At 44.5% G+C, this 15830-nt stretch overlaps 1 protein-coding gene and 2 long non-coding RNA genes across 3 annotated transcripts in view; 2 read left to right on the top strand and 1 right to left on the bottom strand.

The window, feature by feature from the left end:
• The window catches only part of LOC309371013 (cyclin-dependent kinase inhibitor 1-like), a 31479-nt gene extending 31328 nt beyond the window's left edge, over positions 1–151 (bottom strand). Inside the window, exon 1 of the mRNA XM_081913382.1 lies at positions 7–151. The gene's annotated coding sequence lies outside the window, so the exon portion shown is untranslated. The remainder of the gene's footprint in view (positions 1–6) is intronic.
• LOC309371027 overlaps positions 1–15830 on the top strand; it is a 176986-nt gene that overhangs the window by 125872 nt on the left and 35284 nt on the right. The gene's annotated exons all lie outside the window — the stretch shown is intronic.
• On the top strand, positions 565–2183 carry LOC309370106. The gene is made up of 2 exons (XR_014168432.1): positions 565–756; positions 924–2183. It is a non-coding gene; the product is annotated as an uncharacterized lncRNA (long non-coding RNA).

Consider the following 15830-nt stretch of genomic DNA (forward strand, 5'->3'; position numbering starts at 1 on the left):
ACTCACCCACGCGGTAAACGGACTGCAGCATGCCACTGATCCAGGGTGCTGCTCAGCACCAGAAATCCAGGGTCCCTCAATCCTGGGCGCCCGCGAGGCTGCAATCCCTCAGCGCTCCGGCGCGTCGGCGCGGCTTGCTCCCCAGGAAGCGGCCCGGTCCTTCGGAAGCTGGAGCATCAGCCGCGATCTTCCTTTCCCGCGGGGCAAGGGACCTGGGGGGGGGGGGATCCCGAAGGAGAGCAGCGGGAAGAAGATCGGGAGCGCCGCGCGCCGGGGGCCCCGCCTTCGGGCCACTTTCAAATTTCGCGGGCCGCTCAGCTGCCATCCAGGCCCCCGCGCTGCTGGCCGGAGACGGCAGGATGGAAGACAGCGCTGCTGCAGCTCTTGCGCTTGCACGTCCGCCGGAGAGAAAAGGTGGCCCGACCCCCCCCCCCGCCTCCCTCCTCCGCCCGCAAACCCGTTGCTTGGCTTCTCCTCGCCCGACTCACTTTCCCCTTCGGGGCTCCGCTCCAGGCTCTCGCTGGCACGTGGATTTGCAACGTGACTCCCCCCCCCCCCGCCGCGCAACTGGGAAAGTTTTGCCAAATAAAACCAGAGAGAGAAGCGCAGCGCCCGCTTGCAGAGGGACGAGGCGAAAATATGATTCTGCACTGTTTTAAGACTTGCTGCTGAGACGGGACTTGGATTGGTGCAGTTAAGTGCAATTTCACAAGCCAATACCAGGTAGAAATGCGAAGACTCTTCCTTTTAAAACATGTCAATACATAAGTCCGAAATGGCGATATGCTGGAGGAGGGGAGAACGTTCCCAAAAGGGGAGAGGGGAAACACGGGTTTGCATTTGCTATAACTGAGTTCTCTGCAGAATTGAGAGTTAGCTACTTGTCTATGTGACCTGAAAGTTTGCATTTGCCTACATTACAGAATTTGGATAATGTGTAATCATGAACATAAGGAAAGCCTTGCTGGATCAGAGTAGAAACTCTCTCAACTCTCTCGCTCCAGATGCCTATGGGAAGCTGCATGCCGGACATTGCAGGGGGTTGGACTAGATGACCCTCGGGGTCTCTTCCATCTCTACAATCCTGTGTTTCTGTGACATGAGCACCGCAGATTCTCCCCACTCATGGTCATCAGAGGCATACCTTCTCCAAGACTGAAGCCACACCCATCATGATGAGCCCCTCTTGATAGTCTTATTCTCCATTCATTTGTCTAACTGCCCTTTAAAGCCCTCCGCCTTGGTGGCAATCACTCCATCCTGTGGTCTCAGTTTCACAGTGTAACTGTGCACTGGCTTGCTTCACACATAATGCTAAGTCACAGTCCAAATAAACTTCACTTTAAGTTGCCACAGGAAGGAAACAAGGTCAGAAGGGGGTCACAGGGTTGGGAAAGGGTTGGGAAATGCTTCTCTAGACAATACTGCCCCCCCCCCCCCCCGATTATTAGAAATCTTAGCAAGTCACTTGTGGGAGAAGAACTAGAATGAGCTATCAGTAAAGACACCATGCAAATAAAATTAAAGTTCAGTATCTGGGTAGAAACACATGTACTCCCTTAATCATTTAGAGATGGTGAGTTTCATGAGAGAAGACTGATAGCTCATAAATCAAACTGGAACCTGGATGCAGAATACACCTTACACGTGACAACTGAGGACTAAGGATTCTTTATGTTAACTAATGGCACATCTCCATGGTGGAGCATATTTGTCACCCTATCGCTTGTTGACTGTTTGCTATACTGTTTTCTCTCCATATATATATATATATATTCCCTTCTCTATAACATGCATTAGATCATAAGCCTCCGGGTAGGGCTTGCTGTTGGGTTTTTTAAAAGACACTGCGAGTAAAAAATGAGCAGTTTGGGGTGCAAAGTTCTATTATAGCTTATGCCTTGCAGTCCTAGTTTTCTTCTTTACATTCCCCTTTACAAAGGGGTTGATTTAAAAATGCAAACCTCCACACACCAAAGTCCGTTTTACCACTTGAAACTGTCACCTCATTTTGCTTCTGTAAACTGCATTGTATTTGAATTAATGTACAAGTTCCGTCCATAGTGTCTGATTAGTGAGGAATTCTTCACATATACAAATCACCAATGTAGTTATCAAATGATGACTGTACAGTTGTAAACCATCCCATGAGCATGTCTGTCTGCTTAAAGGGTGTTGTTGTTGTTGTTGTTGTTGTTGTTACAGAACAAATGAGAGGGCTGGGAAACAAACCTAATAAGTTATCAATTAACCACTATTGAATCTCTTAAATCATGACTGCCTTTGTTTTAAAGTCACAAATAAAGGAAAGTCCTGCTGAAAACATTCTCAAGATTTGATGTACAGTACTCATGTTTTCCAATGGCATGAAAACACTGATACAAAATGTCTGTTCCTAAATTAGGAAAAAGCACTCCCATTTATTTCCCGTTGTAGCACGCCATGCCCTTGCTATAATTTGGTGAGAAACTGGTAAACAGACAGTTTTCCAAATTGACAAATTTTTTGTATTGGGTTCTAACAGTTCTGTTTCTAATTTTGACCTCTCCTTCTGAAATCCTATTTTCCTGTCCTGCTTAAATGTCTCATTTATCTGATGGTAATGCAACCAATCTCGAACTTTGGACTTTAATTTCTCATAACTCTGAAGGAAGAGGTCAGCAGTTTAGATATACTGTAATATTTGGCATAGAATTTAGGTGAGTTTACAGTTTAGGGATGCGGGTGGCGCTGTGGGTAAAACCTCAGCGCCTAAGACTTGCCAATCACATGGTCGGCGGTTCGAATCCCCGCGGCGGGGTGCGCTCCCATCGTTTGGTCCCAGTGCCTGCCAACCTAGCAGTTCGAAAGCACCCCCGGGTGCAAGTAGATAAATAGGGACCACTTACCAGCGGGAAGGTAAACGGCGTTCTGTGTGCTGCGCTGGCTCGCCAGATGCAGCTTGTCACGCTGGCCACGTGACCCGGAAGTGTCTGCGGACAGCGCTGGCTCCCGGCCTATAGAGTGAGATGAGCGCACAACCCTAGAGTCTGGCAAGACTGGCCCGTACGCCTTTTTACTTAGGTGAGTTTTGTGTCTCTGCTTAAGGCCTAAACTACATACAGTGGTACCTCGGGTTACATTCAGGTTACATACGCTTCAGGTTACAGACTCCGCTAACCCTGAAATAGTACCTCGGCTTAAGAACTTTGCTTCAGGATAAGAACAGAAATCACGTGGCGGCAGTGGGAGGCCCCATTAGCTAAAGTGGTGCTTCAGATTAAGAACAGTTTCAGTTAAGAACAGACCTCCAGAACAAATTAAGTTCTTAACCTGAGGTACCACTGTATTACAACAGTGGTTTGCAGAGCTGACTGGCCCCCTGCTTATTAGGTACCAGACACCTGAGTGGGGCATGAGCTTTTTGGAAGACACAGGATGTGAATAACCTGAGCACAAAATGCAAACATTTTAAGTGCAGAAAGCACCCACACACCAGTGACAGAGCCTGCTTGTCTGATTCAGAATGTGTCTGTGTGAATTAGATTCATTTGATGGGCAGTTGCTGACAATTCATTACTGAACTTCTGAAACTGCAATGCCTCCAGGCGCCAGTGTCCTCTTGATCATGTTACTGGGAGCATGATGGGTTTTAGAGGCCTCCTTCCAGCCCCCACCAATCCCACCCTGAGCATGCCAACAGCACACTTCCCAAAACTTATGAAACGCAGGAGGCATCAAAGAGGGTTCCCACGAACCTCTGGGGCTTCTGATGGAGGCTTGGATGTTTTTGTGACTATGGGCCATGTTATCTAGGCATACCTTGAGAATTCCCATATGCAGCATCCAGGTCCAGGAGGGAGCAAAGAAGTGCAGTTTCTCCATACTCTCTGGTATTCATGGGATGCCCTGTGTAAGATTGGGCCTCAACCAGCAGCCCTGAGTTCTTGACAGCACCAACCAAAAAACCCTTGCTTTTGGTAAAAGCTTGGAGAGGCAAAAAACCACGGGGGTGGGTGCTTGTGGCAAGGGAGGTGTCAGAGGTCAAAATGGATCCATTTACGATCTGCATGGACTCCACATTTTCAAACTTTAAAACATCCTTTGTTATAACCAGCATCATGAATTGAACTTGCAGAGATTCTAAGGCTGAAAGTTCCCATACCCAGGAGGGGGAAATGCTCTGCTGGGAACCTGGGCCCACCCATTGCAGCTGCCATTCTCTTTTCTTTTCTTTTTTTAATAATTTTTATTAACAGGCCAATCAAATCACATTAATTCCAAATCACATTAGTTCCAAAGTATACAGCCAAATTTTTAAAATTTTGTTGGGGGTACCCATACTTGGAGCTCCGAAAGGGATCCAAACATCACTCTTGCTGCTGCTTTAATTACACAGTTCTGTCCAGATAGTCTCTTTGATATTTTCCTCATCTTCTTGTTGTTATCATCATATATTCCTTTCTTTGTGATCTCTGATAATCCTCACAAGCGGGTTGAAAACAAACATATCCTGTGTGGTTTTTACACTCTCCAAGAGCTATATCACATAAAGGACAGACGCCATTTCCACACCTCCATAAAGAACATTCCCAGTCTGTCCGTTGATTTCCACAGGCCTGCGAAACTGTATCTCAGGGGCCCCTGCCAGGTCAAATCCACATTCCGATAACCATACATTCACATTCCGATGACCATGGTCCTCCTCCCCCTCGTCCTCCTGTGGGCAGGCCTGTCTTAACGAATCTCCATTTGTAACTGCGTCACAAAGCTTTCTTTCCATTCCCGATGTTCCCACCAGTCTTCTCTTTGATCAGTGATTCATTTCCACACAGTTCTTAATCTTCTGCTTGTGATTAGTAATTTGCAACGATTCTTTCTCTCGGGGGGGGGGGGGTTATTGGGTACTCACATAAGACAAAAAAAGAAAAGTTTTTTCCTCCCTCCCTTTCCATTTCGCTCCGACATACCGAACTTTTAATGATGAGTCTTCACTTGATTTATTGTCCAGCCCGTCGCTCCGCATCACAGAGATCCCATTAATCAGCAGTCTTTACTCCCGATCTTCACTTGAAGTATGTGCATTTGCTTCTTTTCCAATTATATATTTTGAGTTGATGCAAACCAGTGCGCGATCAGAGACAGCGTCCGGGAGAGCCGACCCCACCCGAGGGCTTCGTGCCTAGTGCCCTCACCCCCTTCTTTCGAATCCAGGGGTGAATTATGGACACAGCAGGCAAGGCAGTGCCCCCCATTCCCTTGGGCGGCAAGGGAGGCTGCATACTCCCATATCAGCCTCTTAATTACCTCGTGTGGGTCGGAGAGATGTTATTGTCGGCCATCTTCCAATGCGCCCCCTGGTGGCTCCCGCCATTCTCTTTTCTTAATAGGGAGAAAGTATACTGTAGTGGTGGAGGTAGACATTCAACAAACACCTCTGAGACTTTTCAGAGCACTCGGATTGGCTGCTTGTAAAAGGCTCAAGCTTTTGGAAGCTTTTGAACCTAATCGTTTGCAAAAGCTCAACTCTTTTTAAAGGTTGAATGGAAAGGATGCTCTTCCTCTTGAATTAATCTGGAAATGTGTGTGTGTGTGTGTGTGTGTGTGTGTGTGTAGCCAGCTTCTCTATCAAAAAACTGCCTGCCTGTTTGCTTTTACCCCTCATTAGATAAGACCTTTCTGTTCCAGTCCATAGCTTCTGGCTTTTCGTTTCAAGGGCTTTTGAAAAATAAATAAATTCAAATACACAATGTAGGGCAATGGTATAATCCAGGCCACGCCATCTTTAAAAATGTGGGTCAGGCAAACTGTACCAAACATTTTACAACTGTTTAGAATGAGAGGAGAGGGGGAAACAAAGCCCCAGCCCACACTGGGAACTGGGCCATTGAATGGGATATCCTCTTCTGAACCAGCTGGCTCTGTAGGAACATCCAAAAATTGTGAAGCCAAAAATAATGAGAGGACCTGAGAATGGAAAGAGAGAAGGGAGGGCCAAGTTTCAGCCACACTCCTGTGTGACCGTTTTTCTCTTGGAAGAGTCCAGAAGAGAGGATTCATTTCCCTCTCCCTCTTCTGTGATGCTGAGCTAGGATCCTTCTGGAGAATCTGAGTCACCCACAAGCGCTGCAGCTGGGGAGACAGGGAGAGAGGGGAAAGTGGAAGTTCAAAGCCCCGCCTGCCATTGCTGTCAGCTCTGTAGGACTGGTGGGTATAGTGCTATAGACCTACACCCACTCTTTTTCCCCACTACTGCTTCCAGAGGTGGCAACAGTGGCAGGCATGGCTTTGAACCTCCCCCTTCTCCCTTTCTCCCTCTTTAGTTGTGACAAGGCACAACCTGATCCACTTCATAGCACTATGTGATTGCTTCAACACATTCTGGACAGGGCACAAATCAGCTCGATTTGGCTGGGAATCCAGTGCACAGCCTTCCCACTTACATAAATGTTGAATTTGATAGCACTGGGGGCAATTTTCTCTATCAGTTCAACAGCATGTACATTGCACACAAGGTCCTGGGCACCATCAATATTAAGTCCAGAATCACCACCCTGCTGGTCAATTCCATGACCAGCTGTTCTAGGGCACAGTCAAATCCAACACCTGCTGTTGCTGATATACAACTTTTACAGCAACACAAGGCTTTGTGTGAGATGCAGCCAGGCAGGTCAACTTTCTAATCCAAATACAGTATAACAGAGGTGGCTCTCACCGATGGAGGCCAAAGCACGTAAAAGACTCAATATGGAGGCCCACTGGCCTAAATATTGGGAAATAATTGAAAAAATTGGAGATAAATGGAGGTTGCAGAGTATGGAAAAGTTAAAAAACAAGGTGCGAGATTGGTTGCATTATGCTCAAATCCAGGAAGTTTTTAAAGCGGACAAAAAAGTGGGTTTCCAGGAGGAAAAATCGAAACTAGAGACAGAGTTGCTTGAGCCAAAATCTAAGTTAATTTCGAGAATGTACAACTTGCTGCTTAAATGGAATACACAGGATGAGATTGTTAAATCCTCCATGATAAAGTGGGCGCAGGACTTGGGGCACAACATTATGTTTGAAGACTGGGAAAGGTTATGGAACACCGGAATGAAATTCACGGCATGTAGTGCCTTGAAGGAAAATATTATGAAAATGACATACCGGTGGTACATGACCCCAGTCAAGCTTGCAAAGATATATCACCTGTCTGATAATAAATGTTGGAAATGTAAAGAGGAGGAAGGGACATTTCTACACCTCTGGTGGACCTGCCCCAAGGTGAAGGCCTTCTGGGAGATGATACATAATGAACTAAAAAAGGTGCTTAGACTTACCTTACCCAAGAAACCGGAGGCCTTCCTCCTGGGCATGGTAGACCAGAGGGTGGCTAAGAAAGATAGAACTTTTTTTATGTACGCTACTACAGCAGCAAGGATCTTGATGGCAAAGCACTGGAAGACACAAAATCTACCCACACTGGAAGAATGGCAGACGCAGCTGATGGATTATATGGAAATGGCTGAAATGACTGGCAGAATTCGAGACTCGGGAGAAGAAGAAACGGAGGAAGTTTGGGAAAAATTTAAGGACTATTTGAAAAAGCATTATAAATTGTATGAATGCTAAAAAATGCTTCTTTCTAGGAAATTATAGCTTCAGTATCGGTAAATCTTTGAATTGGTAAATAAGGCACAACAAGACAGAAGTGGTGTAATGAAATAATTTTATTGTGTTGAAACTAAAAATTAATGGGTTCGGATTGAAATGTCTAGAGACCAGATAACACGATAAAATGGAAGATATATATTATGTTTAAAATAAGTCAACAAATTGCTGAGGTTTTGGTTTTACAGAGAATGCAGAGTCCGGAAGAGGGGGGGAATCCACTAGATTTATGGAAACATGTATTTGGAATTTGAATTTTGTATATTATAAACTTAATAAAAATTATATTAAAAAAAAAAAACAAATACAGTATAACAGCTAAGGGAGTCAAACAAGGTTGCATATTGCCCCCCTTTGTGTTTAACATTTATATAATTCTCTTATTAAACTTACTCAAGGGGCAGATATACATTCTCCAAAATTAACAGATAAAAGGCTGTCTATCCTGATTCATGAAGATACAGGTTGGCCTTAAAAGAGCTCTTAGGGAATTAACCCAACATTGTAAGGAGGATCAATAAGTAATAAACTACAAAAAAATGTTTTCTCCCATAGAAGGAAAACCTACAGAAGGCACATAGACAACCAAGACATTGAATAAATCACCTGTTTCAAATATCTGGGTGTCGTCTTTCAAGCTTCAAGAAAGAACACTGTCCATATTAATTACACCTCTTCTACGGTCCAAAAAAAGTACTGCAGCAATCTTAAGATTCCATTGAGCAAAGGGAAGAAATTTCATCTCAGCTGCTATCAAACTATTTGCTGCAAAACCCGTAGCACTATTATTATACGGTGCACAACTAGCCCCCTTCTCTAATTTGGAGCCTTATGAAAAAATACAATCAGGATTTCTAATATCAAGTCTCCAAACCCCTAAATGTGTCCCCAATGCAGCCCTGCGACTGGAGATGGGCCTATATAGGATTGAAGCTGGTGTGGTTAGTTACTCTGTACACATGGCTAAGACTTAATAAGACCCCAACTGGGCTGCTCTCTTTGAGTAATAATTATCAAACAAAATGGTGGAAGGGAAAACTGGCTTTATATGACCTTTCTCCTGAATATATTTTAGGCCTGGAAATGGGAAGTGCTAGAAATATAATTAAAGAATGAATCTGGAATACAGAATTTCAAATTGATCTTAACCGATCCTCCAAAATTCTTATATGAACCTCAAAGATCCTTTCCAGCAAATTATTTAAGTGCCCTGGACAACCCTAAACACCACTGGGCATTTTCCAGAGCCCATTTTAATGTATCCCTGAAACCTGGTTACGACCAGCAGTACCAGACACAGCGGTGGAGCTGACTAATCAAGTAATTTATCGTCATGACAGAGACAGTCATTCTGGTAAGACAAGAGGAGGAGGAATCTGCATTTACATATATAGGGAGTGGTGTGTTAATAGCAAAGTAGTCTATACGCACTGCTCACCAGATGTGGAATTGATGGCAGTTACATGCAGGCCATTTTATCTGCCTAGTGAAGTAACTGTGATAATTATCATGGCCGTTTACATTCCACCTGATGCTAATGTCACAGCAGCACTTTCTAAATTATATGACATCATCTCCATGCAGCAGCAAATACATCCAGAGGGTGCCCTGGTTGTGGCGGGGGACTTTAATCAAGCTTGTCTGAAGACAGTTTTTCCTAAGTTTGAACAGTATGTGAAATCACCCACTAGAGGGAAGAATATTTTGGACTGAGTGTACTCTAATCTGAAGCAGACGTACAGGGCAATCTCCCTCCCCCACTTAGGTTCATCTGACCATTCCTCACTCTTTTATGTCCGAAGTACATCCCCCTTAGAAGAAGAATTCAGCCAGCTATAAAAACAGTTAGAATCTGGCCAGAGGGGGCTCTTAGTCAGCTCCAGGACTGTGATTGAAGTGTGTTTGAACATCAAGATCTGCACAGATACACAGACACTGTAGCTCCCTATATTAAAGTGTGCACCGATAATGTAACGACAAGAGAGGAACATTAGAGTTTATGGGAACAGCAAACCCTGGATGACTGCTGAGGTTAGGTTACTCTTGAAAGCCCGAGATACTGCCTTTAACATATAGAGAGGCAAGAATAAAGCTTAGGAAAGGCATCAAGGCGGCAAAGCAACAATATAAGCTCAAGGTTGAGAACTGCTTAGCTGAGAACAATACGAAAGAAGTGTGGCAAGGATTGCAGCACCTAACCAACTATAAAGGCAATAGGATGAACATGGTCACGGCCAATGATATGTTGGCAGAGCAGCTGAACATCTATTTCGCCCGCTATGAGGCAAAAAGAGCAGATATCTCGGCTCCTGTCTGCCAGCCTACAAACTCACAGCCATTTGTTTTATATGACCATCAAGTGAAAGCTGCATTGTGGTCAGTGAATCCCAGCAAAGCTGCTGGCCCAGATGGGGTGCTGGGAATAGTGGTAAAAAATTGCGCCAATCAATTAGCATGGGTCTTGATAAGGATTTTTAACATTTCTTCAAACCGCCTGTGTTCCATCATGTTTGAAAGTGGCCACCATTATCCCAGTCCCAAAGAAAACAGCAATTAACTGCCTAAATAACTATAGACCCATTGCATTAACATCTATACTGATGAAATGCTTCAAGAGATTGGTCCTTCAACACCTTAGAACATGTTTTCCCCCAGACTTTGATAAACACCAGTTTGCCTATAGGAGAAATAGGTCAACAGATGATGCCATTGCTACAGCTTTTCACCTTGCAGCGAGTCATCTGGAGAGACCAGGGAATTATGTCAGAATGCTGTTTATTGATTATAGCTCGGCTTTCAATACCATCCTTCTGGATATTCTCATCGGAAAGTTAAGGGACCTAGACCTTTCTTCTAACATCTATGATTGGATTAAAGACTTTCTGAGAGATCGGACACAAATAGTGAGAATTGGGCCTGTTACATCTACCTCCCTGAAGCTCAGCACTGTCACTCCACAGGGATGTATGCTAAGTCCATACCTGTATTCGTTGTATACATATGATTGCATTTCATCTGACCCATCTACTGCAATTATTAAGACTGCTGGTGACACCACCATAATGGGTTTAATTACAGGCGGAGACGAATCTGCATACAGGGGGGAGGTTCAAAAGGTATCCACATGGTGCTCAGAGAACAATCTGCACCTGCCAATCTGCAACATTGGCAAGACAAAGGAGATGGTGTTGGACCTTTGGAGGAAGAGAGGGGAGCTAGCCCCATTGTATATCGGAGGGGCTGTGTGGAGACAGTCTCTTCCTTTAAATTCCTGGGAGTCCATCTTAGTGAAGACCTTACTTGGAAGGTCAATACAGCCCAGGTGGTTAGGAAGGCCCAAAAGAGACTTCACACCCTGGCCAGCACCTTTTTAATCTCCTGCCCGTTTGGGGTTGGTGGTGGTAGGACAGCACAAAGAGTGTAACAAGGACTGAGAGATTGGGGTGGGGGTGGGGGGCTTGTTTAATCTCACTGTAAACAAGTGGTACAGTGACAATAAAAACAAAAAAAATTCCTTCCAGTAGCACCTTTTAAATTTTTTTTTATTTTTTTCTTTTGACTATGGCAGACCAACACGGCTACCTATCTGTAAGTGACAATAAAGTATTTCTATTTTTTTCTCCCCCCTTAGCACTATTAGAGGGCAGAGACCATGCTATTCCAGTCAAAGAGAGATTATGTCCATGTAATTCCGATGAAATTGAATCCATTGGGCATGTTTTCCTATATTGCCCGCTACATTGTGATACCCAAAGGGAGCTAATTCAACCATTATTAAGGAAACTACATGGCTGCTCAGAGGAAACTCATGTTAAATACCTTCTTGCTGACAAAGATCTGAATATCACAAGGCCTGTCGTGAAATTCTGTTTTATGGCAATGAGGACAAGACAAGCTGCAGTGACAGCGATGGTCAGTGAATGAATACTCATTTTAAACTCTGGATCATAGATTTTAGCTGAGGGATTGTGTGTGTTTTTAATGTAAATAAGTATATAGGGAATTTTTAGTTTTGTTAATCACATCTGCCCCTTGGTGCTGATGTTATTTCTGCTGTCTGGTCTTTGACCACAATACAAATTGATTAATTCATTGACACAGTCAATTAGCATATTTAGACACATTACCTCTTGGTCACGACTGGAACACATATTTACCCAGTTTTTGTGTGGATAATTGAAGTCACCCATTACTATGTCACTTCCTCTTTCCTCTTTGATTTCATTCTCCATGCAAGAGCACCCTATATATTTTGGTCAGGGGAGTGATAGCATATCTCCACTACTAAATTACTTTGGGGGCTGATATCACCCATAGAGATTCTGTGGAAGAGTTTGCCCTTTTGGGTACAGAGTGATCTATCCCAAGGACTCCCTTCAATAAATCCTTCATATGCAGTTTGTATTCCAAGATCACTGTGTCCTACCTATCGTCTCCATTCCACCAGGTTTCCATTATTATATCTACGGCTGGGAAGCAGCTAGTATTAATATACCAACACTTGCACATGGTGACTCTCCCCAATTGTCTTTGATACATGAATTTTTCCCTATGGTATTTTGGATACTCAAAAGGCTATCTTGTCCCCCTGCACTTTCAGTTCTTTGTCATTTCCATTTGTACAACCTTAAACATAAAAGGTAAAGGGACTCCTGACCATTAGGTCCAGTTGTGACCGACTCTGGGGTTGCGGCGCTCATTTCGCTTTATTGGCCTAGGAGCCGGCGTACAGCTTCAGAGTCATGTGCCCAGCATGACTAAGCCGCTTTGGCGAACCAGAGCAGTGCATGGAAACGCCATTTACCTTACCTTACCTGTTTATCTACTTGTACTTTGATGTGCTTCTGAACTGCTAGGTTGGCAGGAGCAGGGACCGAGCAATGGGAGCTCAGCCCACTGCGGGGATTTGAAACCTTAAACAAAGTCTTATGTTAAACAACCCACAGAGATTCCCTGGAAAAGTCTGGCTTGTACTCTTTCCCCCACATTTGACGTACAAAGGGACAGCTCTTGCACTATGCCCTTCATATAGAGACCCAAACTCAGAAGATGTGGTGCATGACATGAATTTTGTGTCTTGCCTAAACAATACTCTGTAACATTAAAGGAATGGGATCTGCAGAATTGGGAATCCCAAAGCTGACATGTTAGGCTGTACACTCCCGTTTGCACTCCTGCTCCTTTGGAAAGTGGCATACACATGATGACATAAACCACAATCCCTAAATGTAATCTCTTATGAAATACTTTTGATGCATTTCCCCCAAACCAGCTTCAATCTGAATTGAGAAAAGAATGACAAGAAGCATTTTAAGCCACTCATGTGTACGCTTCCTAAGTGAATTTCTAATTCTTTGTCTCATCTGAAGGTTAGAGTGACATCTAGTGTTTACAGCATGGGAATGAACTACTGTATTGTAAATTTTGCAGCTATTTCAGAGCACTACAACACTTCCTTTTGTCCTGCCACTTTCCCCAAAAGAAAACCACTCTTTAGCACTCAATAGGAACAACAGTAATTCGGACTTTCCCTGGATTGACATTTGCTCTAATTTAGCACTAAATAGCAGGTTTTCCCTTGGAAAGAAGCAGGGCAAGGGGGAAACTGCTTGGATCCACAGCTTCTAGGCACGGGACAAGAGTGGATGCACCCTAAATATGATCCTTTCTCCTCCTGTACTTCATTTCTGATTCTTCTGAGTTGGATAGAAAAACCCATTCTACAGATCTCCCACCCGTATCTCTTTATGCTCTGTGATCAGATATTTCAAATAAGAATTTCTAGGCCCAGGCTACTCAACTGTTGCAATTGTTCCAGGTTAATGCGTCACATCTACACCTCACTTCCCTTTACAGCACATGCAGAAACTGCCTTCTTGACTGTTGGACCCACTCAATCTGCTAGAGTCTGCCTTTGCATGCAGGGGAAGACTGTAACTCACAAAGCGTTTGAGACCCATTGACTATCCTCAACTGGTTTAGCTGGCCAGTCAAAGCCATTCTTGGGCTGTGGCCGCTGTCGCATGCTGACAGCTTCCAGGAGAGAGCCACAGGAGAGAGCTGAGTGCAGGGTGAGTACCAAAAGTGAACAAACTATGCCATGCCTCACATCGGTGGGAGTACCCCTCCCCAAATACCTCTTACACCCCTTTGACTACTAATTTACTTACCCCTGATTAGAGCGACCCTCTCAGATGAGAACTAGTAATTTGCAGCATGCACTGTTTCTGTGCTGTCAAAGCCAGGTAAAAGTCAGGGGGTGGCTACTCTGAAGGCCAAATCTGGAAGCTGCACTCTCCAGGACCACGGGCAGCAGAATGTGCTGCTATCTTTGACCAGGCAAAGGCTGAGTGACAGGCTTCTTCAGGCTTCTGCCTGCCAACTGCAGCACCCCTGCACCCCATGGGGTTCCTGTGGTTGACAAGTGGACAATGTTCCGGCTGCCATCACATGCTCCAAAAAGGGACAACTGCAGTTACCCCAGGATGTTCTGTTCCTAGCTACACTGATACCTGCATTTAGCCCTTACAGCCTTAAGAAAGCAGCTTCAAGAAGAGGCCCTTTGGAGCAGGAGAAAACACAGCTGTGAGGAGGTGCTTTGCTCCAAGTCACCCCCTCCTGGAACTGTTTCCCCTTAAATCCACCACTGGCCTACCACAGGGGTTTGTTACCTGCGCTTGTACAACGGCACTTCATGCAGCCCATGATGCTTTACTTCCCAACCAAAGGGAAAATTAAGCTCAAGTTATTTTTGTTTTGAAGCCTGCACATACAACAGTCAGAGTTTAATCCACATCCTTCTAACCAGTTGCTGCACAATATTAATCCTTAAATGGAGGGTATTATTTTAGTGTGAGGTAACAAAAATAAATTAAAATTCAGGGTCAGGTCACATGTCAGTATGGGCGTAAGAGGAATGTGGTTTTCTTGATGCTAATGAAACTGTGTCCTTCCCTCCTCCTGGTTACACCAAGCCCAAATTTGCCCCCTTCCCTTGCTGTACAGCCTGCAGAATAACAGGTGCACCAAACTGCCAGGGCGGAGAAAATGGGTGTGGTGTTCCTCCTCACCCCACTTCTTTTCATCAAAACAAAAACAAGCCTAAAGAAATTTAAATCCTGCTCTTTTTCTTCTGTTAACACACACCAGACTGGTTTTTCCTGATTGTTTTTTTAAGGTGAGTGAGGAAGGGCTCTGGTGACTGGAATACCAGAAGACAGAAGCTGAGCAAAGAGGAGGTTTTGCACTACAGGGAAACCAAGCAAAATTAAAAAGGGGAAATGACATATAACTCCCAGAGGGGAGCAAGCAAACCTCCTATCAGGGATGTTTTGTCAATCTCATTTAGCTGCATTAGATGTGGTGTATATTTGTCCCAATCTGGCCAGGGGCTATAGGTCTGCAGAAGTAGGCCTCATATCTGCGCCAGGCTGTGCACCTGGTCCTTCAGGGGCACAGTTATCCCATACAGTTTCATATATTTCGTATATAAAAACAGTTTAAAAATAGTTCCAATTCAGAAATGGATAAAGAGCATCCCTTGAAATGCTTGTTGCGCCCCCCCCCCAAATGCAGCAGAGGCTGCATCTGCTTGATATTTAGTGGGAGGGGATTCCAGAGGGGAGGTGCCATCACATTAAAGGCCCGATTCCATACAGGATGGACCTCCAGATCAGATAGTCTCTCCAGGAAGCCCTCTCTTGCAGAGCACAATGATTTAACCCGTGAAGCATGTACAGCTGTCTGACACCTCATATCAGGCGTGAGACAGGTAGAGACATGGCCTCTGTGCCCTGTGCTTTGCAAGGCCAAAAATAAGCTAGTCATTGGGGCTTGCAAAATGCTGTGTAAGGGGCTTTGCAAGCATTGACAATCAGCTAATCTCTGGGCCTTGCAAAGGCAAGTGACAATGGACCACCTGATGACGCCAGGTGGATCGTTTTGGAGGGAAGGAAGTAAGGATTTGACTCTCGTGTAATATGACAACGAGTTTCCCATCAAAGTCTGGAAAAGCCTGGTGATTTTCTTCCAGCTGCTTAATGCAATGGCTCTAAACTGTCCAGTTGCCAGGATAAATTATGATCTGTTGAAGTGCATCTCACCTGCACAATGTGAAGCCTGGAGGGATTTCTAGAGAGTTATGTACATTTACATGATGAACAAATCGACGAGTTTGTGTAATACTGTTCACTGAATCAAGT

This window comes from Podarcis melisellensis, assembly GCF_964234715.1.
Source record: "Podarcis melisellensis genome assembly, chromosome: 5".
In the NCBI taxonomy this organism is placed as follows: domain Eukaryota; kingdom Metazoa; phylum Chordata; class Lepidosauria; order Squamata; family Lacertidae; genus Podarcis; species Podarcis melisellensis.